The sequence below is a fragment of the Monodon monoceros genome, unplaced genomic scaffold (genome assembly GCF_005190385.1).
Source record: "Monodon monoceros isolate NGI ecotype Baffin Bay Population unplaced genomic scaffold, NGI_Narwhal_1 Super_Scaffold_3, whole genome shotgun sequence".
In the NCBI taxonomy this organism is placed as follows: Eukaryota; Metazoa; Chordata; class Mammalia; order Artiodactyla; family Monodontidae; genus Monodon; species Monodon monoceros.
This window is the reverse complement of record NW_021703780.1, coordinates 21,111,409-21,138,803: the sequence shown is the minus strand read 5'-3', so window position 1 is coordinate 21,138,803 and position 27,395 is coordinate 21,111,409. Positions and strand designations below refer to the sequence as shown.

The 27,395-nt window shown below is 42.1% G+C and overlaps 1 protein-coding gene across 7 annotated transcripts in view; it reads right to left on the bottom strand.

The window, feature by feature from the left end:
• CARMIL1 (capping protein regulator and myosin 1 linker 1) overlaps nucleotides 1–27,395 on the bottom strand; it is a 435,866-nt gene that overhangs the window by 222,058 nt on the left and 186,413 nt on the right. The gene's annotated exons all lie outside the window — the stretch shown is intronic.

Genomic DNA, 27,395 nt, shown 5'->3' with positions numbered 1-27,395 from the left:
TCTCTAATGATTACATAAAGGACATACACAGAGCAGGTTCCATCCAAACCATGCCTACACATTCATTAGTGTTATTTTCCAATTTAATAAGTTAGCAGAAACTTTTGTTTTCCACTCATTAGAAGCCAGCCTCTTATATTTTCTGAACGTTCAAGGGCTGGTTTGATATCTGGTTTCGATACCTCTGACATTTTTACAAAACTTGCCAATTTGCAACCATTTTCAGAAACCTGACTCACACCCAGTCACCAAATACACACCCATCCCCAATAGAAGGTGGCCATTCAGGTCTCCTATAAGCATCCCTGGTCAAAGGGACCATGGCCGTCGAGGAATCTTCTCTAGCACATGGGCAGGTTTACAGCCACATTTGGGCAGAGCGTGAAGACAGGAAGTCCAGAATCCTTCATTAGCAGATGTATTTGGAACGACAGCCCCAGCAGCTGGGCAGCCCCTGCCGTCTGTATTATACCTGCACAAGCAGGGAACCCAGGCTTTATCTAGATGCAAACACTGGCCTTCCACTCTGGACCACTCATATAGTATCTTTCAGATACTTATCAAAAGATATGCTAGTTCACAACTACTCTTCCTCTTAAGAACTGCCTGGGAGGAGGAAGCAAGGAAGGAAGATATTTTTGAAGTCTGCTGTAAGCCAGGAATGGGGAGGCACTTCCCTCATTGCATTTAACTCTGTACAGAAGGTACCATAATCCTCGTGTTATAGATGAGGAAACCTAGACACAGAGAGGTTTAATTTAACTTGCCCCAAGGACACTGAAAGGAGTCAGAATTTGAACCCACATCCATCAGTTCCTACACCCGTGTTCCCAGCAGCTCCCCCTGTGGGGTGAGCCTCTCACTGTCAGTGCTTGTCATCACCACCTTAAACCAAGCTGTGGTGCTTGAACCGTGAGTCACCTCATTTACTCCTCACCTCAGCGTCTTCTCGTGTCAGGCAACAATTTCTACGCACCTCAAAGAGCTTGTCCACGTCACACTTCATTCAGCATAGTGTCTGGTAGAAGGGAGGCAGCTGCCCAATCTAAGTCTCCCCTCTCCTGACCTGAAGACAGCAAGCCTGTGTCCTCTGCATGTGGCTATCACATAAATGAGCCTCAGTAATGTCAAGCTTCCAAAAACCAGCCTCTTCCCACTAAATAACAGGCTGGTTGGTAATTAAAAGATGCACTGGTCCCTCAGCCTAAGCACTTCACATTAAGCAAAGGATTAACTCAAACGGAGGACGCTACTGACACTCCTATGTAGGGAGACCTCTGGAGGAGGGGGGGAATATGCATTATTTTCATATACGTGCTAATTTCTCTATTTGTGCGTTCCGTTGCCTCTGAGTCGTTAAAGAGGCGTGTCGTGGTTGTGATTTCTGAGCGCAAACAGATGAATTATCCCTAGTTGAAAGCTCTTGGAGGAACAGATCCTAGTCACGAATATCACTGGATCTCACTATTAGAGATGCAAAGCTCCATCCACATCGGAAAAACATTATAATTGTCTCATTCATTAATTTGTAAACAGTTCTTCCTCCAGCCATGCCTCTTTTGCAGTAAATATTCAGAGATGTGACCCCTTTTCTGATTGCTTAGGAGACGAATCCTTTTCCTCCCAATACTCTTAAAACACCCGAATTTGCGCCGAATGACAGCATCAATATTAAATGATAATCCAGGAAAAGGTGTGTACATGTCCCCCACACACACCCCACATAGCTATGTAAATAAAAGGAAATAAACCTAAATTTATTTCAAATCTGTACATATGCAAAGAGTATATCTGCCTAATTTGAAGTGCCTAAAATAAGATTTCAAATTCCATGGATTCTCCAGGAAAACTATACCGAGTAAGGGAAGGCCTAGGAATACATTAGGGGGGAAAGAGATGACGGCCAACTTACTAGAGATAAGCCAGACAACAAACCATCCTTTACCAGATTAAGCAGCACTTCTCCAGTGAATACCGTGCTGTGCACTTGACAGAAAGCAAGTGTGTCCAAAAATGGTCCCTCCACGGGAACCACTAAAGTGCACATAAAAAAGACCCTTTCTGGGAATTCCCTGGTGGTCCAGTGGTAGGGTCTCTGCCCTTCCACTGCAGGGGACACAGGTTCGATCCCTGGCTGGGGAACTAAGATCTGTGCATGCTGTGTGACGCAGCCAAAAAAAAAAAAAAAAAAAAAAAAACCTTTCTTTGGTTGGTGCCTGTAGCTGCAACTTTCATCACTTACCCTCTGCCTTTTTAGACTCATCAGTATCCCGGCCCACATTCACAATTGCCCCCATTCCTGTTGAGTGCTTGTTCCCCAAGGTCTATTTGCTGCCATTTCCCCAAACCATCCAGATTTCTATTCCGACCATCTACTTGACGATGCTCTCTTGATGTGAACTTGGGCCAATCGGCCTGCATTCCCCACCTCAGACACTGTACACTACAACTTGGTATCTCACTTTTTATGACAGTTTAATCACCAGGCATTTGTTTTTGTGGCGATATGAAAATAACACAAATTTTTTTTGGAAAAAGAAGCTAGAATCACTGGGCTAGAAAGAACTTTAAAACTGTAAACGCCTTCAAACACTTTTCTGGACTATCTGCTCCTTGAGGGCAGGACCAGGCTTCAATCATCTTTATATCTTGGTAACTCACTCCCCCAAGCGCGTTTGCTGAATGACAACCTCTTCGATGAAGCCTCTCACCAGCCTCTTTCATCAACTGGCTACCTACATGAAAATTGTTAATCAGCCTGGGACAAGAGACCTTAACGAAAATGGCTCCATGGAGTGAAGAAAGCACCGGACCAGCAATCACTAACGAGCTATTCCACGTTGGGTGAGCCCCCTACCCTTGATGCACTCATTTTCTCATCTCTGCAGAGTATGACCAAGACCACTTCTAAGGGACCCTGTGGCCCTATCGTTCTCTACATTTAGGTTAAGGAAGAACTTCCTTTAACTTCCTATCGAAACAAAAAACAGACTTTGTTACTGTGAGTTAGTGAAACCACCTAAAGACTAAGGTATGATATTTACTGATTTTCCTGGGATGCTTTTGCTCCCAGGGCTTTAGGAAGCAAGGATGTGGGCAATGGGTCCTGAAGAGTTCTTTCTTTCAGTTCTGTGACCAAGTGAGGACTTTTCAAAACAACTTTACAATACTGCTATTAAGTTGTTTATAATGCTGTGGCTTTTATGAAATAGTCCTTAAAGAAAAAATTTTTTTTAAAAGGCAGAGCAATTTTAATTTTTCCTGGAAAGAAATGGGGAAAGCCCTCCACGAAGTGCTGTCAAAATAAATCTGCTTGGCTTTTTCACCGGGAGTCTGCATGCCCTGAAGGGGATAAAGAAGGGCTTGAGTGTTACCCACCAGTCAAGAAATCACCACAGAGCAGGAAAGACTCTGGGAGGAGGGCGAGGCACGGAATCGTATTTAGAATGTGTCATGTGGAAATCACAAGGACCCCCACGGTCAAGGTAGCCACCCAGAAGAATAGTCAACACCACAGCATGAACAACAGGCTTCATCACCCTGCTAGAAACTATCTTCCCCTGGCAAGTGTCTCACCTCAACAGGATGACAAATGCAATTTTCTTATTTCCTCCATCCTCTATATAAAATTATCATCTATAAGAGCACCTTTAGAGGAATGCTAATAAGGATGCCTTGCAATGCTCCGGCAGCTCACTGATTCAAAAAAGTAAATAACAATATATGAGTGATTACTGAAAAGGTTCTCAGATTTTTACTTATATGTAAATGAAAACGCCTTTTTAAATCCTTTAACAGGAAAAATGAAAACAAAACTGCATATTATCTCATTTCCGATTAGAAGAGGCATTCTTCAGTTAACAATCTTATTCACAGGTACTGATCAAGGAGTGGCCCCAAAGAGGGTCAACTGAAAATACTTTATTTTAGCTTCTCTTTTTTTTTTTTTTTTTTTAACTGTAATTTTAAAAAGCCTTACCCCACCCAAAGAAGCCAATGAGCCTGGAGCAGGAAGTTTCTAAATTTCCAGTAGTGCTAAGCATTTAACACAAAGGATGCTTTTGTTCTTGATGTATAAAAATTCTTGGGCTTCCCTGGTGGCGCAGTGGTTGAGAGTCCGCCTGCCAATGCAGGGGACACGGGTTCGTGCCCGGTCTGGGAAGATCCCACATGCCGCGGAGCGGCTGGGCCCGTGAGCCATGGCCGCTGAGCCTGCGCGTCCGGAGCCTGTGCTCCACAACGGGAGAGGCCACGACAGTGAGAGGCCCGCGTACCGCAAAAAAAAAAAAAAAAAAAAAGAGTACGTGCAAGGTTAAACTAGATACCTTCAAAAGTCCTGTCCAACTCCAATACCCTGTGATTCTAGATCCCCATGTCCTCTATGTGATGGGCATCATATAGACCAGGGTTAGCAATATATAGCACATGTGGCAAACTACCACTGTACACACATGCAAGCGCGTGTACACACAGCCTAAGGTGAATCACAAATATTTATAAAACTAGAATTATGTAGTAAGAACTAATCTCTAATTCTATTATTGAGTCTCTCTCACAGACTTTGGAAGAAGGATGTAATACTCCAGGGACAAACGTTTTAACTCAAATTATGATGTCCAAAACTGAAGAGCTGCATGACATATACATTTTTTAATTGCTAAACTAGCGCAAACTCCTGATTCTGCACTCACTAGCTACGTGACCTGGGGCGTGCCACTGCATCTCCATAGATGTCGGTGTCCAAAAGAACTTGGAATGCAATTCAATATGGTAGCCACTAGCCACGTGTTCCTTTTGGAGCCTTTGCAGTGCAGCTAGTGCAACAGAGGAGATTTTAATGTAAATATAACATAATTATATCTCGTAATTAATTTATTATATCTAAACAGGCACATGTGGCTAGTGGCTATTGTATTGAACAGTCAAGCTCTAATGATTCCTGAACACTTCTGAAGGACCAACTTCATTCAACCCATCATCCTGAGTACGATCTCAATACCATAGAGGCAGCTGTGTGAGAAGGAAGAGAGATGAAATTCTTGAGGCCCAAACACAGAAGATTATTAGGGCTCCTGCCAGCTACTGCCTCTCCAGTGATCATCTGTCCAATATCCTGGGATAGACAGCCCAGTAGCCCTTTATCCTTTAATGTCCAGAGTTGGGTTCCACATTCAAGTACGGCAGTGTAATTATCAAAGTTCTCCGGAAAAGATCACCTGTGAAGTGCAATGCCCTGTTGGTGGGAAATACCACCAGCCAGTAATACCACCAGCCACCTACCCTAATATGAAGACATCAGTGAAATATTTGTGAATAATAGTGAATAAGTAGCACCCATCATTGAAATATAAGGTTCCCTGCAGAGTACCAAAAGCTACCTCTAAATTAGCTAAACATCTCTTATGAAGTACACCATCGGATTTATTTTAGTTTTATTTATTTATTTCAGATCAAATTGTGCAACCAACCCTAAAAGCTCTTTCACATGTTTGAAAACATACGAAGTCATAAAAGCCAAAAATTATGACTTTTTAAAGAGTCATCTTGGTTGTTTAAGAAACGTAAAGAATCTAGAAAAACTCCCTTTTAAAAAGTTGCCGGATAATAACAGGCATATTCCAGAGCTTTAGGAGAAACCTGGAGACAAATCTACTAACATATATTAGTAATATCAATCATTACAGCACTGGAAAATGAGACCTCAAAACAACAAATGTGAAAGGGCAGGGAGCCTAATCACAGGGGCTATTTTTAGGAAAAAGTTCACAGCATATCTAGGATATTTTATTATTATTATTATATTATTATTATTGCAGTACTCTATTCTTGCAATATTTTAAAGTCTTTGTTTTTAACTAGGCAATGGCCACCAGAAAAAAAATCTTACAAATCACAAGTCAATCATCTGTTTAACAACTGAGTGGATGGCTTCCTAGCATCTAATGCACCACCACTGGCTAGTCTCACAGAGGAAATTCTACGCAGAAAACCCAGATGTCAGCTTGCTGATTCTTAATTCCTGAACTGCATTCTGCTGATAATGCATACTGCTCGTAATTATCATGAGTCCTATATCCAGAGAACAAGGCAGATGAAAGCTCCATTGCTGTGCCCATACCAGCATTAGCCTGCCTTTCCCTGCCTGCTTAGCTGGCTCTGATCGCTGGGCAGACACTGCCTTTTTCTTTTCACATGCTGACTCAAGAATTTCCAGCATGAGTATTCATGTTTCAGAGCGTCTAGAATAAAAAACACTGATATTCAGCTCCAGCAATTATTCCATTTTAGACTTTAAAGAAAAGTGATCAACTACCTCCAATCTGACTTAATCAGCTAACAGTTTTTAAATACTTGACTTAAAAATAACTTGAGGTTATAAAAAGTATATATAAAGGACAGTACCATAATTTTTTAACATTTAATGAAAGGCTGAAGGACAGATTCCTTTAAAGTTGCCCACAGACCCTGTCTTAGTCTGCTTGGACTGGTATAACGAATACCCTTAGACTGAGTGGCTTAAACAACAATGTTTACTTCTCACAGTTCCAGAGGGCTGAGAGGTCCGGGCTAAAGGTACCAGTCAATTTCGTTCCTGATAAGAGCCCTCCTCCTGGTTGCCAATAGATGCCTTCTTGCTGTATCCACTCATGGCAGAGAGAGAAAGAGCTAGCTTTCTGGTCTCTTCTTGTAAGAACACTAATTCCATCATGAGGGCTCCACCCTCATTACCTAATTACTTCTCAAAGGCTCTGCCTCCAAATAACATCACATTGGGATTAGGGCTTCAACAGATGAATTTGGGGGAACACAAACATTTAGTCCACAGCAGACTCCACATAAGGCATGCAAGTCCTCCTCTTATCTTCTGAATTAGATCAGCACATTTTCAGTAGGGAGGGTATCCAGAGGTGAGAGAAGCACAGTGCATGGTACAGTTCCAGGCACTTGGAAATGCCTGATGAATGCTGAATTTGCAAACAAGTGTGTGTGGGTTTCCCCGGCCGTGATGGAGGAAATCCCCAGCAAAAAGGAATGAAAGCTGAATTCCCCTTCAGCTAGTTGTTCCTACGTTCTAGGTAAAGCCTATCTCGTAAATAAATGGAGAAATCCATATTGAAAGATGAAAAAATAATAATGCCATTGTCTGACTCAATACCTTGGAAAGCTGCAGGAATAATAAAACAGGAAGCGTCATTCCTATCACAGAACTTCAGCTCTTTCAACTAGGACAGATATCACCATAAGGAACACTGGCCTTTCAATACTCTCCGGCCTTAACTCTCCTGGAGTTTTCGAGAACAACGCCAAGCGTAGCATTTATCAGCTCGTGGATATCAAGACTATTTCCAAACACTCGCAGACACATGACAGGTGTGATGCTGCAATCACAACGTGATTCACAAGGTCTGGAGGCTCCATGCACTTGAGACATTTGCTCCCACTTGCCCACCCGCTCAAGGTCCCTTCTTTTTTTCTCCTTATGAATATGCTTCCCCTGTTTCCTTTTCATTTTTCCAAAAGATATCCAAAATGACAGAATCCATTTGTCAACTCATAGCCAGAGTCCAAGAAGTCATTACCCACTGGAAAAGGGGTCCATAGTCACGACTGGTGATTATTCTCCAGTTCATACAATGCCTACATGTTTACATTTTTCCCTCCAAGGCCTCATTCTTGTACTAAAACTATTCTAATTGTAATTATAAAGTCATCACCACCCATGTGTATAGCTGGTTCATTTTGCTTAGAGGTCACTGCAGCCAAGAAACAAGTCGCTTTAGTTTCCGTCCCTCCCTCTCGTTGTGCTCAACATCTTTGCCAGTTGCATCTAGAGAAAGGCTTGCTGAATTGAACAAAAGTAGAAATTCCAGATTCTGCATCTTCAAATCCAAAAGATGGTTATAAAAATCGTAGCTTGAAAAGCCGCTGAACTGCAGAATATATATCGCTATTTAAGAGTCTGTACGTCCTCTATTTAAGGAAGAGTAGACCTCTTAGAAAATTCAGAACAATTTACATTAATGTTTCATTTGTCTTGAAATAGGGCTGGTGAGCACAGTGCCTGATAAACTGAGCTATCTAATATTTAGTCACAGACTTTGATGTTTCTGCATGCGTTCTTCAGAGTTATTATTTTGGGGACTGTTGAAGAAAAGTCACAGCCGGAATGCTATATTTACCTGTTCCTCAGTTCGTAGTAAGAATTTTTCAAACGTAAGTCTACATGTATAAACACTTTTAACTTTCTTTGAACCTAAGTATTTTAAAACGTCTAGTCTGCCCTTGTTAGTGAAGTAAAAGGTGATATAATTTTATATTTTCTAGTCCCATATGCCGTATTGTCATATATTATCTAGATATTGTATCATCTAGTATTGTCCTGATTCTCACCTGTTGCTTATTAATTTCACACAAAGTTCGACTGATTTTCAAAAGTATATAGATCCGTAATAATGGCCAATATTTATATAATATTTACCAAGTGCTGGACCTTAGGCATTGATTATATTAATTCATACGATCCTCACCTTGACCCTAGGAGGTAGGTACTATTACCTCTCCAAAGCCTCAGGGAATTGTCATTTGTTTTTATTTTAAAATTCCTACTCCTAAACTATACCAGCAAAGTGCAAGTAAAAATAAAGATCAGAGGAATAGCAAAATAAATTCCATGTCTTATATCAGACCAGGGTAACTTATTTCACACTGCAAACGATTAATGTGATAGGTAAAATAATAAAGTATATTAATTCCTGGGCTATTTGCTCACATCAAATTTCCAAGGTTAATCTGACCCCTCAGTGTGTGAGACACACACCCACCAGATACATCCAGACATGGAGTTACCCAGGCTTCAGAGAGAGTAAGGACTACAGACTACAACAAGACCATAGACAAATTGCAATCCAATTTTTTATATGAAATATTAATCTCATCACTTTCTTTACCAAATCTGCTAACAAGTAGCAAGTCAAACAGAAGTTTCACTCTCCTCCCTCCTCCCCAGTCTCTGGTAGAGGTGCTAATGAACAGAAAAATGAGAGTCTACAGCCTAGAATAATCTACAGACTGGAATAATCAATCTTTGAAACCTCAAGAGCTGATTTAATAAAACTTTACTAATTTGCACCACAGAAGTGGCTCAAATCCAAGATAAAATATCCCAAATCAGCTTATTCCTTTATAAAACAAGCGTGTATTCAAAAGTTTGGCATGATCATGAACAGCAAACTCTGCGATTTATTTGGTATTAATAACTTCAAAAAAATCTTACTACTATTTCTCTTTTTGGTTCTCCTCTGTGAACGAATATTCCATGTGCCTAGAACAGAGCAGGGCACATAGCAGGTGCTCAGGAAAGGTTTACTTAATGAAATGCATGAATGAATAGTTGAGGCACCTCAGCATTCCCTGAGTTTCCAGTCCCTGGCCCCTGAAAACCAGACTGCACATAAACACGAGAGACTTTTCCAGAACACAAATATATCTATGTTGCTACACTACTTGTATCCCTTTCACAGACTTCCCCACACCTCATCAGCAAGCTGAACAGACCTGACTCTGTCACAGGGCAACGGTGTTACATCTCCGGCCCACAGTCTCACCACTCTTCACCTTAACGACAGTGAAATTCCCCATGGTGTCCTCTCCTCCCTTCCGTCCACCAGATGCCTTAGCTGACTGTGTTCTCCTGAAAGGCTGCACCTATCTTTATCACTGCACTTAGCTCACTCTTACTAACTCTTTTGGTGTCTAACTGCCCCCCCTAGCCTATGAACTCTTTAAGGGAAGATTATTTTAGTAATCACTGTGTCCCCAGCATCTAGCAAAGTATTCAAAACACAGTAGATATCAATAAATGTTTACTGGAGGCCTGGATGGATGAATGGATGGGAAAAATCAAACAGTACTACATCTATTCATAAAAATCCCAGGCAGCCATGCTTTTGAGGCTGATAATTTCAGACTTGCCAGGAGGAAACGAAAACCACCATAAACGAATTACATAACAAAATACTCCCCATTATTAGCAATGATTACAGAATGTATACTCATCATGGAAGGCACTGCCTGTTGGGACTTTCAAAAATTAATTTCTCAGGGTAATGAGGTTTGGGCAAAACTAAGAACAGGAAGCTTAAGCGATAGCTACACATCCGTGTATTCTCTGCTCCAGAGGTAACATTCTGAAAGCAAATCTAAAAACAGAAATGATTTTCAGCCGGTGCTAAGGAAAAACAAGCCAATGCCCCTGCAGTGCCATGCAGGCACACGGCTTCCACTCAGCGCAGAGCGGGTGGGGGCTGGCCCAGTGCAGCCTTAACCATCACCCCACAGGCACACCAGTGCAAACCCACCCTCCTGTAGAAGAGACAGCTATCAGAAGCCCAAGTACCTGGTGTGCACTGACTGGGCTGGCACTGCAGAATTTAGTCTAGCTTTAGCTAGAACCAGAACGCTGGCCAGAAGGTTTTGGTTAGTGTCTCAATTGAGGCATCACCTTTGGCACAGATGCTAAGTGCTGCTGGTCACAGGAGGACCTGAGCATCAACATTGGCAAAAACAGACAAAAAACTAGAGTGTTTTTGCTGCATCTGAGCTGGGCTAGGGAAGGTCCCACCGTGTCATGCTCCTGCGCTTCAGCCTTTGTCCCCAGATAGAACACAGGGGACAATCGGCATTCACTTCTTGAAAACAACTATTCTGAATTTCTGTATCTTCAAAACAGAAAATAGATGGGAGGTTCATTAGGCTATTCTATTTTTGCAGATACTTAAAACTTCCGGTAATAATTTGTTCTCAAGACATTTTCCATAGTAAGTTTTTGAATCTATAATTCATAGTTTTCTATCTCAGGACTTTAATTCCAAGGTAATTGGGACACTAAAAACTAAGAAAGTGATTATCCCGTTGAAGGGGAAAAAATGCCAAAATACTAACAATAGATTTAAATTTAGATTTCATCCCACCTGGTATAGAGTGACTCGATTAATGTCACCAGAAGCAGATCATACTCTTCTCTATGAATTGTTATATATTTGTGGAAATTGTGCCTTTGCAATATATTATTTTTGTTTTCCATTTCTAAAATACCTCAGATAGGTGTGATGCTTTTCTTCTACATCTACATATGTTTAAAACCTTACACAGACAGTCCTAGGCACCCTCAAATACCACCATCTGAGCCCATCTTATTCCCACCAGCTGACCCTTCATGACCGCAAAGGGCAAAGTAGAATTTCCCTCTACTTCAAAGCAAGCCACTATTTCATCAAAACAAAAAAGGCTTTTCCTCTGTATTTTTTATAGAGGAATATATAAACCGCGGCCAGTTACATATTTTTATATTCACTCCCTCATTGTGTCTTCATCACTGACATACTCTGCCAACTGTATTTGTAAAAATGTATCTTTTTATTTCTATTCTTTAAATGTTCTTCCCTCAACCCCAACTGCTTCCTCTCACCTCAATAAACTCTACTAAAGCACATCTTTGGGATATTTTTTATAATTATGTAAAGTAAAAAGAAATGAAAGCCCTCTTTCTTCCAAAGCCTTTTCCAAAGTCACCTGAGCCCAGATCTTTCTCATCTTGAAGCCGAGTCTGCTCCCTCTCTCTCCAACTCCCTTGCATTTTGTTGATAAAAGGAACAATCCCTCGAAAGGGAATCACCTCCTCATGCCATACTCCTACTTCGGGAACAACGTTCTATCTGTCCTCCATTCCATCACATGTAAATTTCAGCCTGGCTCCCAAGGCCCTCCGCTATCAGAATCACGGATACCTGTCCAATTGCACCAACCCACAGTGCTCAATGGGCCACACCACTTGGGGTCGGAGAACTCACGTTCCACACCCACTTGGACTTTAGAGCCTTCTCCTTCATGAACTGCCCAACAACTCCACCCAGTCTGCAGAGGCCAGAACGGCTCAGGTCCAAAGAACACTCTGGAAAGGTGACTAGACACAGGACAATTCTCTACACCTGTGTATTTCGATACTATTAGCATATTACCCTCTGCAATCTGGTGGGGCTGGTCTATAATTTGATGGGGAGAGCTGACAAAAATTCACAAAATGATGTAAGGTGACCAAGTTAAAACCACAAAGGGCAGGAAAACACACAACCTCTTGAATTACCAAGACTGAGAGTGCTGGCAACCAAGTACCAAAATAAATACTTTCACCTCTTGTAAATTCTTTGAGCAGACTCTTCTAATAACACGCAAATAAAGAGAAACAAAAACACAGAAGTCCCAAGTGGATATACAACAGAGAAAGAAAAGATGAGTGTCCCCCCCAAAAAGTCTCTTTTTCGATGCAGGTTCCTTGGTACACTGAGCAGTAAATTTGATGTGGTCCAAGGCATGGGCCCTCATTTGGCAACAACGATGCACTGTCTAGACTGTGGCTCCCTAGAGGAAAGGTCTGTGCCTAAATTATTTGTGAACTTCCAATGACCTACACGGTGTCTGGTACAAAGAAAACAATAAACGGTTGCTTAATAAAGAGAGGCTTGTTTTGAACCTTAGGTCCTACATTAAAAAAAAAACTATAGATAAAGATGTTTGGGGTTTATTCACAAACTCATTATTGAACATGAAGTTTAATCCAAACAATAGGAGAAAATTTTTTTCAAGCTTTTGGTGGAATTAATTATCTGAAAATGTTGTGATGTGCCTACTTTTAATTTGCCACTTACCTTTCCAATCCAACAAAATCTCTTTCCTTTAGGGCAGGGTTAGTGGACCAAATTTGACTCTCTGAAGCAGTCTGCTATCTGTTTTTATAAATAAAGTTTTATTGCAAAAAGCTATATGCAACTATTTATCTGTTGTCCATAGCTGCTTTCATACTACAAAGGCAGGGCTGAGGACGTGCCACAGAGAACTGACGTGCAAGCCTAAAATATTTGCTACCTGGCCCTCTATAGGAAAAGTTTGCTGACCCTGCTTTACGGCATCATGTAATACTTAATATCCAATAAAACTGTGTCGTTTAAAATAGCTGGAAGGTTTACGGAGCTAAAGTTATTTACAAGTTAATTGAATATACTATTTACTTCTGGCCATTATGGTTTTATTATATCCTCAAAATTGAAATCTACCAAAGACATGCATCGAAAAAAAAAAAAGAAAGAAAAAAAACCAGAAGTCTAATGATAAGGAAATTTTTTTCTTGCCACCTAACTTATGCCATGGTTTTCTTAAAGCCTTTGAGAGCCCATAGAGAGCAGAATAAACTTCATAGAGGTAAGAAGAGGAAAGGAAAAACTGCATAGAGAAGTTAAGAAGAAATTTAAGACTGTACCAATTGAAGCAGGGGACAAGGCGCACAACACCTTCGTCTCTTCACAGATGGAGCAAATGTGGTATTTAAGAGAAAGAGGTCTGAGTAATGGTAAAGAAAAAGTTTTTTAATTGTAGAGAAAATAAGCGAGTGTTTTGTTTGGATACGTCGGCTTATCCAGACTAAAAGGCTATCACAGCAAAGTGCCTTTTGGGGAATATGCAATCCTAGCCATACACAAGGGATTCTCAGTGAAGACAGTGGGAAGAGAACACACGCATTTCCCCCTGACCTGTATCCATTACACCAGAAGGTTCACTCCACCCAGCTTTCTGTAACTGGAAAGCAGCAAATTCCCGGGACCACCTGGAGCCTCCAAGCCTGCCTACTCGTTCTCAGTGCACACAGCTCTCCTGCCAGCTGGGAGGCCTCACCTTCCCCTGAAAGAGCCCTGTTTATTCCTACCAAGCACGCCCTCACCCCTCTTCCATCCATCCAAATGCCACCTATCCTTCATGGTCCCATTCAAAATCCCAACCAGTGCACCTGTAGCAGTCAGAGGGACCCATTCACAAAGACGATAGCGTGAAGGTTGCTCCCGGAGTTGTACAACACGGCGGCCCCAATCCCAGCCCCTCCATAAAGTCTCTCCCATCCACATCACAGCAGGCTGGTAGTCCCTCTCTCTTTCCTAAAAGTATACATGTGTCTCATGCCCTCACTGGGCTCGCGTTATGTATTTTTTCCATACGTAAGTCAGCAGTGACACTAACCACAAACAGCCCTCAGTGAGTCAGGCCCCGTGCTAAATGCTCTGTGTGCGTCATCTTATTTAGTTCTCAAAATAATCCTATGAGTAGGCATTATCACTCTTTTCCAGTTTTATAGGTGAGGAAGCTAAGACAAAAACGGTAAATTTGCTGGAGGCCACACAGCTAGAAAGTGGCTGAGCCAGGATTCTGACTGGGGTCTGTGATTCCAAGGCCAATGTCCTTAAATGATACTCTAACTCTCACCCAGAAGGTACTCGATGAAACTTGCTTCGTAGACCAAAACTCTAGTTCAACCCCTAGCTACGCTTTGGTCTTTCCACTTCTTACTTAGAACAGCCCACAGAGTGGGAGAGCTTTGAGGCAGACAAATTTCCTAGTGCTCTACCATCCCACACAGAGTGACTACAAGACTCCATTGGGATGGTACAAAATACCGAATATCCCTATTTTTCACTCCTATGAGCAAGCATATCACACAAACAGTTTACAATTACTTTCCACGCTTCTTTTGAACAGCCAGGCGATGCGTGGCTTTATCTCTGACCACTGAGCTCATCAGACTACACACCCTCAAAAATAAACACAGTTACAGGAGAGTAGGTCTGTTCCAGTCTACTCTACAGGTAGCAAAATGACTCTTACGGAACCTTGGCGCTGTGGTCAAAATGAAGACTCTCCTCTCCTTTACCTGTTCCCTCCTACTCCCAGTGAGATGAGGGATTAAATAAAACGCAGGCATCCAGCTCCCCGTTCTGAAATGAAAATTCCATACTTAGAAAAGCATTAAGAAGGTCCCCTATCATGCTGGTTTCAAGTGTTTAATTATATGCGTCATGTAATTATATTGCATACATACTTTGTCACTGTTTTCTACTGAGGTTGGCGGGGACAGAGAAACTCAGCGTTGGATTCTTAGTTTAATGGGCTTGTTTTTCTGCTTACTATACAGCTTGCTGGGTGAGCACTGGAGAGACAGTCTGATAAGCTTTAAAAGAGGTGGCAAGGAAAACCAGCCCCCTGTGGACGCTACCCATATGGAAACAGGCCAAGACTGGAAACACCTTTAGGAAGAAGGGTATCCAAGGTAAGCGACATCCTTCAGAGATGGATGAAACCTTGACTGCAACCCTCCTATTTTCCAATAAGATTTTGAGCTTTAAAAACAAGTGGATGGGGGGCGGGGGGAGCCACAGCTGCTTAATCTGAAAGCACCTTTCAGTTTCCTTGCAAAAGTTTCCAAGTCAAGGAAGGGGAAGAATCAACACTTACCGTACAAAGCAGGCCCTGGAGAGGCAGCAGTACCCCAGGGTACGGTCCCACCTGAAGGAAGTGCTCCCAGTGAAAGAAGCTACTATGAACCTAAGGCCCGTAAGGGTGAGAAGTCAGAAGCTTATTTGGGAATTTGCCACCTTGAAGCGTAGCAAGTGAGGAAGTAGTGAGAGGTGGCAGATGGGATGGGGTGAGGGTAGAAGCTACACCCAGACAGCTGTGGTGTTAATAAAACCGCAGCAGCTGAGCAGCATGGAAACAGGAGTCTTAAGCATCTGAGTAACTGAGAAGCAGCTGTGGTAATTTCTGAAATAACTTGGGAAAAAAAATCAAAATACAGCGTTACATTCAACTGTTAGGTAGACTGCAAGTATGATCCACAGATTAAGAATAAAACTAAAACCCAAGACACTTAAGCGTTGCTCTAATGGCATCTACGCCCGGGGCCAGACTTACGGGTAAAGCCGGCTTATAGTGAGCTCTCCCATCTGGGACTTACAAGAAGAGTTCCCTAGAACAGGGTCCAAGACAGATCAATCCAGCCTTTAACGAAGGCCCCGTATGGACACCAGACTTAGTCATTTGAGCCTAAGAGTCCCCTAAAAATTCAGATAAACTTGACTAGTTGAACTCACCCATTAGAGCAAAGATAGAAAGAATGTGTAATCCAATCATGTAAAGGTTTTTAAAACTCAGCCAAAATGACTGGCAAATAGGACCATATGAAAAATTTTTTGCTAAAATGGCAAAAAACCAAAACCCTCCTAAAAGAACGCTTCATTATAATTCCTTACTGTAAATCAATAACTGTACCATTCTAAATGACAATATTGGTCCATACAAGCATTTTGGCTGATTCAAAATTTGGATGGAGAAACATGAGCCTAGGACAAGGGACAATGACATACATGTGAAGTAAAGTTGCAGACATGCAGAAGTCTCATTAATTCCACATCTAGACATTTGCGCCATTTCTGAAGGGCGGGCAGAGAGAGGGCTTAAGAGTAAAGACTGCCCAATTCACACACTTCAGTGGGAAGATTCACAGATTATCAGATTGTTCTTGTGCTGTTGGTTATGCCAAGTCATTTTGCACTGGGTGTTCTGTGAGATTCTCATGTCTGTTTTGTCTCCCCAAACTGACTGCCCACCTTCAGTTTCATTGGAAAAACTTTGATCTGTATGCATCTGGTGCTTATTAGGAGGTGTTACCTGTCTGCTCAAGGAGCTCAAAGAGTGATGTAGTAAGCTCATTTAATGCAAATGGCTTTATAATTCTGTCTCAACCTTCTTTCTGCAGCCGCCTACTTTTTCTAGGGCAGGGTAATGGAAATGATTTCAAGAAATCGGAAAAGTGTGATTTAAGTTACCGCAACTGAGCTTATTTCCCTTGGGAAAAGGATGGCTAGCTGACTAGGCTCAGAAATTAAGTGGTGCCTGACCTCTATTAGTTATTTAAATTTAGTAGTAACTTTACTAACAAAGAGAAGGTGTTCCAGTCAGCTCGAATGAACGTCAGGATTCTCTGCTTTCAGCATACTGAATGACTGAACTCGCTGCACTTCCCTCACAGCTGTACACAGAATTTTCTTTAACGTTCAGCTGACATAGATAAGTCAGAATCCAGTACATGAAAGGTGGTTTGGGGGTGTCTGTGGATAATGAAGGAAAGTGTGAGTTGTTTGGGAGCCAAGTGTTCACACGTGGGGCCTGTCTCAAAAAAATGAATTACTTTCTTGCTGCCTTAACATTCTCCCTTAACTCTTCCCTCTCCAAGCTTTCACCTCCCGGCACTTTTCTTCTTTAATTAAAGTATAGTTGACTCACAGTATTATATTAGTTTCAGGTGCGCAACATAGTAATTCAATATTTTTATAGATTATATTTCATACAAAGTTATTATAAAATATTGACTATGTTCCCTGTGCTGTACATTACATCCATGTAACTTATTTATTTTATACCTCTTAATCCCCTTCCCCTATCTTGCCCCTCTCCCCACACTTCTCCCCTCTGGCAACCACTAGTTTTGTACCGGTGAGTCTGTTTCTGTTTTGTTTTTTAGATTTCACATATAAGTGAAAACATACAGTATTTGTCTTTCTCTATCTGACTTACTTCACTTAGTATGATAATCTCTAGGTCCATCCATGTTGCTGCAAATGGCATTATTTCAGTCTTTTTTATGGCTGAGTAATGTTCCATTGTGTATATATACTACATCTTCTTTAACCATTCATCTGTTGATGGGCACTTAAGTTGCTTCCATATCTTGGCAACTGTCAGTAATGCTGCTATGAACGTTGGGGTGCATGTGTCTTTTCGAATTAGTGTTTCTGTTTTCTCCAGGCATTCTTAACTCATATAGGGCCAAGTAACAGCAAGCACCCACACAGCCACACCACAGAGAGCTGGAAGTCCTGCAGGCACCAGTGGGAGAGGGGGTACTAGCTCTCCTTAGGAGGCCTTTTCCAGCTACAGCACACCCCCTTCCTGCTCCTCAGCTGCTGCCACCCTCCAAACCTCGCTCCCAAACCACTCAAGCAGTCCCAGGGAAACCAGACCTTCATCCAGCCCGGAAGCTTCCAATTCCACCCTACCCTACAATGCTGTTGTATAGACAACACTATTTTTTCAACCAGAGCATATACTACATAAAGTATCCCTAGAGCAATACTTACGTCTTTTTCCATTCTTTGCACTAACAAAAACAGCCCCCAAAGAAAAATTTAAACCAATAATTTACTTCCATCATGGATTCTCCTTTCACCCAGAAAGTAAATGCTCTACAGCATTGGACCATACCCCCCAGATCAAAACAGTGACACAAGCTAACAGAACGTATGAGGGAGACCAATTTACACAGTAGCAGCCAACATGTGCGAATACTTTCATTGCAAAATTGCAGAGTGTAGCTCACCAAATACATGCTGGAATGTTGATGTGAGTAATTACACAGGTGGTTATGCAAACACTAAAGTCATGCTTCAATCTGGCAGAAGGGTAAACATTTCTAGGACAGTTTGCAAGGTTCAATTATCTAGATCGCCTGGTTAATTTCCTTTACATCTCAAAGAGTTCCCCCAAAGTCGATCATTTTCCAACAGAAAAGTCACTGCTAGGAACATTTTCTGCATAGGCAAGAAAAGTATACACTTGTAGTAAACTGACTCAACATTTTTAAATGAGCATCTTTACCAGGAGCTGACCTGTGCAGACATGATTATTCTATTGTGTCCTACAACTTAGTTCAAACAAATCTTTACTCTTGAAAACATTTATTTGAATAATATCCATTATCTACTATTTGCCACGCACTATTCTAAGATGCTGGGGGTACGGCAAGGGATGAAATAGGCAAAAATTCCTGCCTTTTGGAGGCTCATGTTCTACCGGGGGAAAACAATACAGTCACATAAATAAGACATAGGGCATGTTAGATGGTGATCAAAGTGTGATGGAGAAAAATAAAGCAAGTAAGGAGAATGGGGTGGCGGCGTTATAACTTTAAATATCAGGGAAGACTACAGGGAAAAGGTAACATTGTTCAGAGACTTGAAGAAGGTTTAGGGAAGGAGCCAAGCCAGGTGGAGTCCTGGAAAATAACTTTCCAGGCAGAGGGAGCAGCTAGTTCAAAGGCCCTGAAAGAGCAGCGTGCCTGCTGGGTTCAGTGATCAACAAAAATCTAGAATTGGCTAACTATTCCATAATCTTGTTAAAGACTGTATCCCACATAGAGATTTCAAAAGGCTTCACTGTTTACAGTTCTGGAGTTTTCTCTTAAATATATATAGCCTTTGACATGACTGTGATTCATAGAAATGTATGTGTTTTGCTTTCCCCCATCCCTGCATGCACTGACAGCTTCTTGTTTGCAGTGAGTTAAGTCCCAAGGGCCCTGGGAGTATGTTTAGTACCACAGCAACCAAAGCTAGTACAGCACTCAGATATGCTGTAAGTCAAAGATGCCTATATATGGATTCAAGGAAAGGCGTGCAGGAATCTCTACCTTTATCCCCTAACACCACAACATCCTCCTCATTTGTGCGCCGGTGTCAAGGTAGTGAGAGGTCAGCAAAAAAATCTCCAAAAATGGTAATAAGCTCAAAGCAGAGCTGGAGGGAAAAAAGTACCCATCTCTGCACTTCCAAAATAATAATGTGATCCAATTTGCTTTCTTAAAAGTTACAATTTTTTAAAGAAAAAAAGCCAAGAACTCTAATTTTGAATACAGGGGAAGGAAAAGGAGAACTGAGTACGTAAAAGAACAGACTGTGAATCCCCAGAGTCCAGAGTAAGGTCAAGGGCAGAGTGAGAGGCCCCAGGACTAAGAGTCAGGCACACCTGGGCCCCCTCTGTGCTCCACTAGCTGTGTGGCCTTGGCTGTGCCACTTCACCTTTTCGAGGCTTCGCTTCCTCATCTGGGGGAGAGGATTCATAATCCGTACAGTGCTAGATGGTTGCAAAGATTGGAAGCAGTGCATGAAAAGGGGACAGCATGGAGAAAGGCCAATCGCCAAAGGTTATTATTGTGTGATTCTATTTATAGAGCATGCGTGAAATGACAAAATTACAGAGGAGGACAACAGATTGAGTGGTTGCTGGGACTGAGGGCAGGGGATAGAGAGAAAGTTGGCTATGATTATAGAAGGGGACCACGAGGGGTCCTTGGAATGGAGCTGCTCGGTATCTTGACTATGGCGGTCACATGAATTGTCACACATGATAAAACTGCATAGAACTCCACACACACACACACACACACACACACACACACAAGTGCATGTAAACCCTTGGAAATCTAAATAAGATTGATAATTGTATCAATGTTAATTTCTGGATTGTGAAGCTGTAACACGGTTATGCAATATGTTACCACTTGAGGAAATGGATGCAAGGGATACAGGGTCTCTATCCTTTCTTACAACTACATACGAATCTATAATTATCTCAAATAAGTGTTTAAAAACAAATCTCGGGCTCGGCTCTCCCAGACTACTAGGAAGTCGGCCCGCTGTTCTGGCAGCGACCCTTCCCGCTAATAAATTCTGTCTTCTTTAAAAAAAAAAAATAAAAAAAAAAATCTCATCACCTTAAAAAAAAAAGTGGCTGGCATGTCATGAACACTCCCTAAGTGGCATATTGGGCAAGTTATCTGTCACCTATAAACCAGAACTGCAAGTTCCTACTTCCGGCTTCAGGTTCCAGAAGAAATGCTGAGCACCATCCCTGAGTGAGCTCACTATGTGGGGGTTCATGCCACAGAGGTTATCACCACCACCATCTTCGGACCCCAGCCCTCCAAAACCTCACCAATATCCAAGTGAAATACGCATACTCTTTATGTAACCAATGGAGAAAGTTACTGACAGGAATCCATTTACCACACTATTTAAAGAACCTTTTTTCTATCTGGGAGTAATAAACACATACACACTAATAAAAAAGAGCTCTCTAAAAAGAGAGAGAAAAAGTACTTTCATGATCCAGAGCAACATGTTCCAAACTATTCTCCAACCAAGGAACACCAGTCCCCCTCAGGGACTAATAATTCAATAATGATAATGCAAAATTTTAAAATCACAGTCAAGTAAATTTGGGAAATACTGCATACATTTCCCCCTCTGAGAGCTCTAGTGGGGGCGAGGGGCAGGAATCCCCTTCATTTAACTCAGCTTTTTCCAAATTTACTTGTTCACAAAAGCATTTTATTATACCTACTGGCATCCTGAGAAATACTCCCAAGGTCTAGAAATTTAAAAATCATTCTACATCGGTCAGCTACTCACTACCAAATTTCTTCACCCTCTATGTACTTTAGAAGAGAAATGGATGGTTTTTCTATAGTTAGCACAGTAGTTTTAACTGCATGCAATTGGTCATCAATAAACGTTTGCTGAATTAAATACAATGCAGGTACAATTTCCAGGATGACAACTTTAGGCATAGGAGAAGCAGCATTTCCTGATGTTGTTGTTGTTGTTCCGTTTTTTAAGTCTCAGCTGAGAAAACAAAAGTGCTCCTTTCTAGAAGTTTCTGAACATTTCTCAGAAACTTGTCTCCTCCTGAGTGGCAGCTACTCACAACTAAAACAGCACTTTACCACATGGTATGATTATAAGGAATAAGCTCAAGACTAAAAACATCTGTACTCAAACCTCTAGGTCCTGAAATTCGATTAGCAAGATATAGGGCCTTGCATACCAAAAATAAGGAAAAAAGCTGTAACTGCGATTATTCCTCGGAGAGGGAACGAGTTAAATTTGTCATTTCATGAAGGTGACTTTAGCTTAAATGAATTTCGAATGTCAGAGAGTTTTCTGAGATCAGGCTTGGATGAGGACAAGAGAAAGGTGAAGACCCTGAATCCTAGGGAGGGGCAGAAGAAGAAAGAGAAAAGGGAGGCAGACAGTATCAAAAACAAGCTCCATTTAATTCACAGGTACCTCAAGGCCAGAGACACTGGTTTACAATGACACATTTCCATTTATAGAAATAACCCATACTCAACTTGAAGAACCATAAACCAACTGGAAAATTAAAAGGAATTAATCAGAATAATTTTAAAAGAATGAAATTAATCAGAAGAATGAATAAGAAACAAACATTCAGGCTCTTTAAAAAATACACAAAGCGGGCTTCCCTGGTGGCACAGTGGTTGAGAGTCCGCCTGCCGATGCAGGGGACACGGGTTTGTGCCCCGGTCCAGGAAGATCCCACATGCCGCGGAGCGGCTGGGCCCGTGAGCCATGGCCGCTGAGCCTGCGCGTCCGGAGCCTGTGCTCCACAACGGGAGACGCCACGACAGTGAGAGGCCCGCGTACCGCAAAAAAAAAAAAAAAAAAAAAAAATACACAAAGCACTTGAGGAATATGCACTTGGAAATTATACACATCTTCTATGTAAAGATTTGGAAAAGAAGAATTTATCATGAACCCCTGATGTACCAGAAAAATGTATCACCAAAGGATAATAAAGTGAATTCACTGAGCATTCCCCTCCAAGGCACACTCATGCATTTTAGGAACATTTCCAACATGTCTGAAAACAAAATGGGTTTCAGATAGAACATCAATTTAACCGGCAGAACCTAGCTTCACAAGCATTCCTGGTTTTCAAGGCTGCTGTGGAGAACTGAGCAATGGTTTAGACATTCCATCACAGTGAATAATCCCCACATCACAGGAATACGGCTATCACACACATCCATTTCTCAGTATGAATAAGGCCAGGTCTAATCGTTCCAGTTCAAATGAACTAAGATGTCAACTGACAGATGTCAATCTGGCCCTCCACTCTGCCTTCTCTGTGGTCCTCCCCTGCAGCATCACAGGACCGCATCTCTCCCCTTGGTTACAATAATTTGAGCAGCTTTTGCCTTGACTGTCTCAGCCTTCTCCTCTTCTTGGCCCAGAAAATATTATGGCGAAAATATTAAGTATTTTGGTTAAAAAAAAGTTTTCTTGTAATTGAGCTGAAATTGACACGACAACAACAACAAAGTATCTATGGTTTAGCAGAGATCCCAATGAGCTTCCAGAACTCCGGCCCCCACAAACTCAACAAATTGGAGATAAGAAAGTCAACAGAAAATTTCTAAATCTGCCTGCCGACTAACTGAAACGCCCTAATAGTCCATGAAAGGTTTCTTACAAGGAGCTCAGGTATCTTTTATACTCTCCTTGCAGCAAGATGTTCTTTTCCGATTTCAAAGGGAGAAAAGTGGTCTGTTTCTTTCCCTCCCCCATTCATGAACACAGGAAATAGTGATTTTCCTAAATTCCTTTTAACACTGATGGAAGGAGGGAAAGCCTAGGTACTCTATCCCTAATCCAGTATTCTATTAATAGAATTTTAAATGCTGTGCAGTTTTTAAAATAATTAAGTGCGGGCTTCCCTGGTGGTGCAATGGTTAAGAACCCACCTGCCAATGCAGGGGACATGGGTTCGAGCCCTGGTCCAGGAAGATCCCACATGCCGTGGAGCAACTAAGCCCATGTGTCACAACTACTGAGCCTGCGCTCTAGAGCCTGCGAGCCACAACTACTGAGCCCACGTGCCACAACTACTGAAGCCCGCGCACCTAGAGCCCGTGCTCCACAACGAGAGAAGCCACTGCAATGAGAAGCCCACACACCGCAACCAAGGGTAGCCCCCGCTCACTGCAACTAGAGACATCCCACGCACAGCAACAAAGACCCAATGCAACCAAAAATAAATAATTTTTTTTAAAAATCATATTAAAATAAGTGGGAGGACAATGAACAATGACTGTACTGTGGCACTCTGCTCCCCTCACCTCTCCAGGAGGCTGACTCGTATCTTATCTGGAGGCTCCCATTTGGACACTGATGCACCTGCAAAGTGACAGGCCCTGCCCACCTGCAGCAAAAGCACTCCCTTTTATCCTTTAACCTGCCTAAGCTCATTTAGGTCAATAAAGCCAGGTTCAAAAACAAGCTAAACTTTTTTCATTAAAAAAAAAAAGGGGCTTCCCTGGTGGCGCAGTGGTTGAGAGTCCGCATGCCGATGCAGGGGACACGGGTTCGTGCCCCGGTCCAGGAAGATCCCACATGCCGCAGAGCGGCTGGGCCCGTGAGCCATGGCCGCTGAGCCTGCACGTCCGGAGCCTGTGCTTTGCAACGGGAGAGGCCACAACAGTGAGAGGCCCACGTACCACAAGAAAAAAAAAAAAAAAAAAGTGCTGGGACTTTCCTGGCACTCCCAATGAAGGGGGCACGGGTTCAGTCCCTGGTAGGGGAACTAGTAAGATTCCGCATGCCACACCACATGACCAAAAAAAAAAAAAAAAAGATTAAAAATTTAAAACAAAAAAAAATTTTTAAGTGCTTTTGTTTTTGTAAAAGACTAAACCATTCAGCAAGACTTGGCCAAACCTTCCATTTACACAGTGGGAAACACAGTAACAACTGGCCCAAATAACCCTAAGGGAAGAGCCAGACTCAGGGCTTCAGAAACGAGCTAAAGCCTCCAGGTGGGCTTCCCGGTTCCCCCACTGTGCACATTAGGGCACTCACAGGAAATGATTCCCGTTGCGATTCCTCTGCTTCCATAGTCAACGGAAGGCAATCCCAGCAACAGGAAAAAAAAAAAAATTAGTATGCCACTGGAGCTCAAAGCCTGCTGGATCATCAGAGCACCTCCTCTCCAATTCCAAACACAAACCCACATGCCTGAAACGCTGCACTGAGGAGAGGCTGTGTGCCTGCCTCCAGGTCTTGCTCCGCTAAGTATCTTCACGTTTATCTTGAGCACTGGGCCAGCCTAATGGCTGATGCTCCTGCCTTCCTGGGTCCAGTGGCAAGTCAGCCAGGAGATCCTCCCGGCCAGGCAGAAAGAGCTTCGGTGAGCTAAGGGAAGCCAGCCGTCAGAGCTGTGTGTGTCTGAGAAAGCAGCCTGCCCTGCCACGCGGTTCTGAAACGCCAGCTCATTAAAGGTTTCCAGCAGCAGGACTGAATGGTGTCAGCAAAAATCAGCGAGTCCAAGTCCTTCCGGCTTCCCTTTCTGGCCAGTATGGGAGAGTCTTAGCCCCAGCGGCCTTCATAGGCCTCTGCCCAGCAGGAGGGAGCCTTCCCTTTAAGGCACTCAAGAAGCCTTTTCTGTGCACCCTGGCAGAAAAGGACAAACCATGATCCCAATAATTAATGCACACCCAGCAGAGAACAAATCAAACTTAGCATGATTATACATTCACAGTTAGCTTCCCAAACTGGGTGAAACAATCAGTATTCTTGGTCACAATGGCCACATAATAAAACTGCTATCCTAAGAGATTTCTAAGCACAACGCCAGTATACATGAATTGCACGTGACTACGACTGCTGTTCAGATCGTTGGACCCTCCTCATGTCATATTTCTTAAATTGCTTATATACTAAGTTCCGTTGTTTTGCTGTACATTTCCCGGCTTTATTTCTCAGAAATGCATTGTACACATTGCCACTGTCTGCTAGGGGACCGGGCTTAAACAATCTATGGCTTCTCATATAAGCAGCTAGAGACTACTTATACCTCCTTCAGAGATACATCACTTCCTTATGATAATGACTCCGTATGACCCAACTATCACTGAGGCATATAGATTGGCTCTGAATGTCCCAACTTTATACAGCCTTTGATATGCTTTACAAATATTGTAATGTTTATAGGTAATGTGTTATTTGATTAATTTCCTAGCTTTTACTTCTTTTTAATCTCTAGCATGTGCTCTAACCCCCAGAAAATAGAAAACCCTGTATATTTTTTCTACATATCACATTAAAGTAATACCTCTCCTACCTTCATATTCCCTCTTTGTTTCTACTGTCTATCTAATCTAACCAGAACTGAAAGTACAAGACAATTACAATGCTTCACCCAGAAATGAAACCCATCTCTTATTTCACGGAAGAAAAATTACAACCAATATGACACTTTCTGCTGAGGTTTTTAAGCCAACAGCCAAGACACAGCAACAGCATAAGTTGTGTTCATAATCTAGTTCAGAAATGGTCGGTCCATGCATTGAATTGGTTAAGTTTTATTTTAAACCAATATTAATTTTTATTACCAGGAAGTTTTTTTTTTTAAGTGCATGTAAGGCACTGTTGGTTACTCCTTGTATAAACAAAACCAGTGAATAAGACAAGTTGGTCCAAGTTGGGGGTTTAAAAGCTTACAACCCGCTCAATTAACTAGATTCACCCTGCCCTCGCATAAATCATAAAGTGTGTGATTTCAAACTCTGAGATGATCACACCTAGAAATCTGAAGCATTCACAACATACCATCAAAGACAATGTGCCCACCACACCACATCAGTCCACCCCTAGGGAGTAAGGTTGAAATTCTTGTGCCTTCATTTCAGTTACCAGCTACTTGTTAGAAGGGCACTTCAAAGCTCTAAGAAAGTAGTTAGAGCTTCTTATCTCATTAACCACATAATTACAGGTTGTTTACCCTGAGCTGGGAAATTTACCCCTACCCAGGATAGACAGTAAATGACAGCTTCTCAAGGCTTACTAAACATTAATTAGAATAATAAACCATAAATATCTATGTGCTTTCAGACTGTGTTGAGTTTTGTGACACATATTTGTGACTCTGAAATTTCAAGTGCTTTCTCAATTGTATTAAAAAAAGAAACAGAACCTGACAACAACTGCCCCAAGAAGGAAATCCCAGTTATCTAATTTAATTTCATTTATTCTAGAGGTGAGTCCTCCTGGGGAAAATTCATCTGATAACTGACTTTCCTCAACCCTTACAGGTGGCTACAAAAATAATACAAAAGCCTCTGTTAAGTCTCAGAACACAGCTCGCATCCCACCCTGATAGATAAGCCCACTAAAATTCTCAAGTAAGGCACAAAACCACCTGCAAAGGTAAGAGGTGGAAGAAAAGGCTGCAGTTAAAGGGTCCCCAAAGAGAATTCTGTTTTTCCCACCATTGTTTGCTAAAGGCTGCACAAACAGCATCCTTCTAATAGAAGGTCAGCTGGACAGACCACAGATTGCCAGGGTGCCTGCCTGGTAAACACAACTTAATGACTAATTCATGAATTCAAGAAACCACACAAGAGCCTAACAGCAATAAGGCCAATTAACTCAAAATTAAACAGCACCCAACACCTGTGATTCAGGCCCAGCAAGACAAGGGCATGGTTGCCAGGGGGCATTAAGAACTAGGGGAGCTACCATATGGGAGAGTGGAGAGGGAGAAGTGCCAGGAAAAACAACCCTGTACATCTTTCCATGCTGGGACCTTGTGCTCAACTCAGAGAATATTTTCAGCTGAAGTATTTGGTGAGGTTTATACTTGCTGCCCCAAACATTCCCTCTCGTTAAACCAAATCTCTGGTTTTTCAAACCCCACCTCTACCTAGATTCGCGGGTAGCAAGTTTGTAAAGACAATACAACAACTTGGGCAAATTCACTGAATGTGGCTCAGCAGTCTTTACAGGGAGGAAAGTCTGGCCAGAGGAGCATCTTTTCTGGACTAAAAGCTTCAGTAGGAGCATTTTGTAGAAGGGGGGCAAGCAGCAGGGCAAGCGGTAAATGAA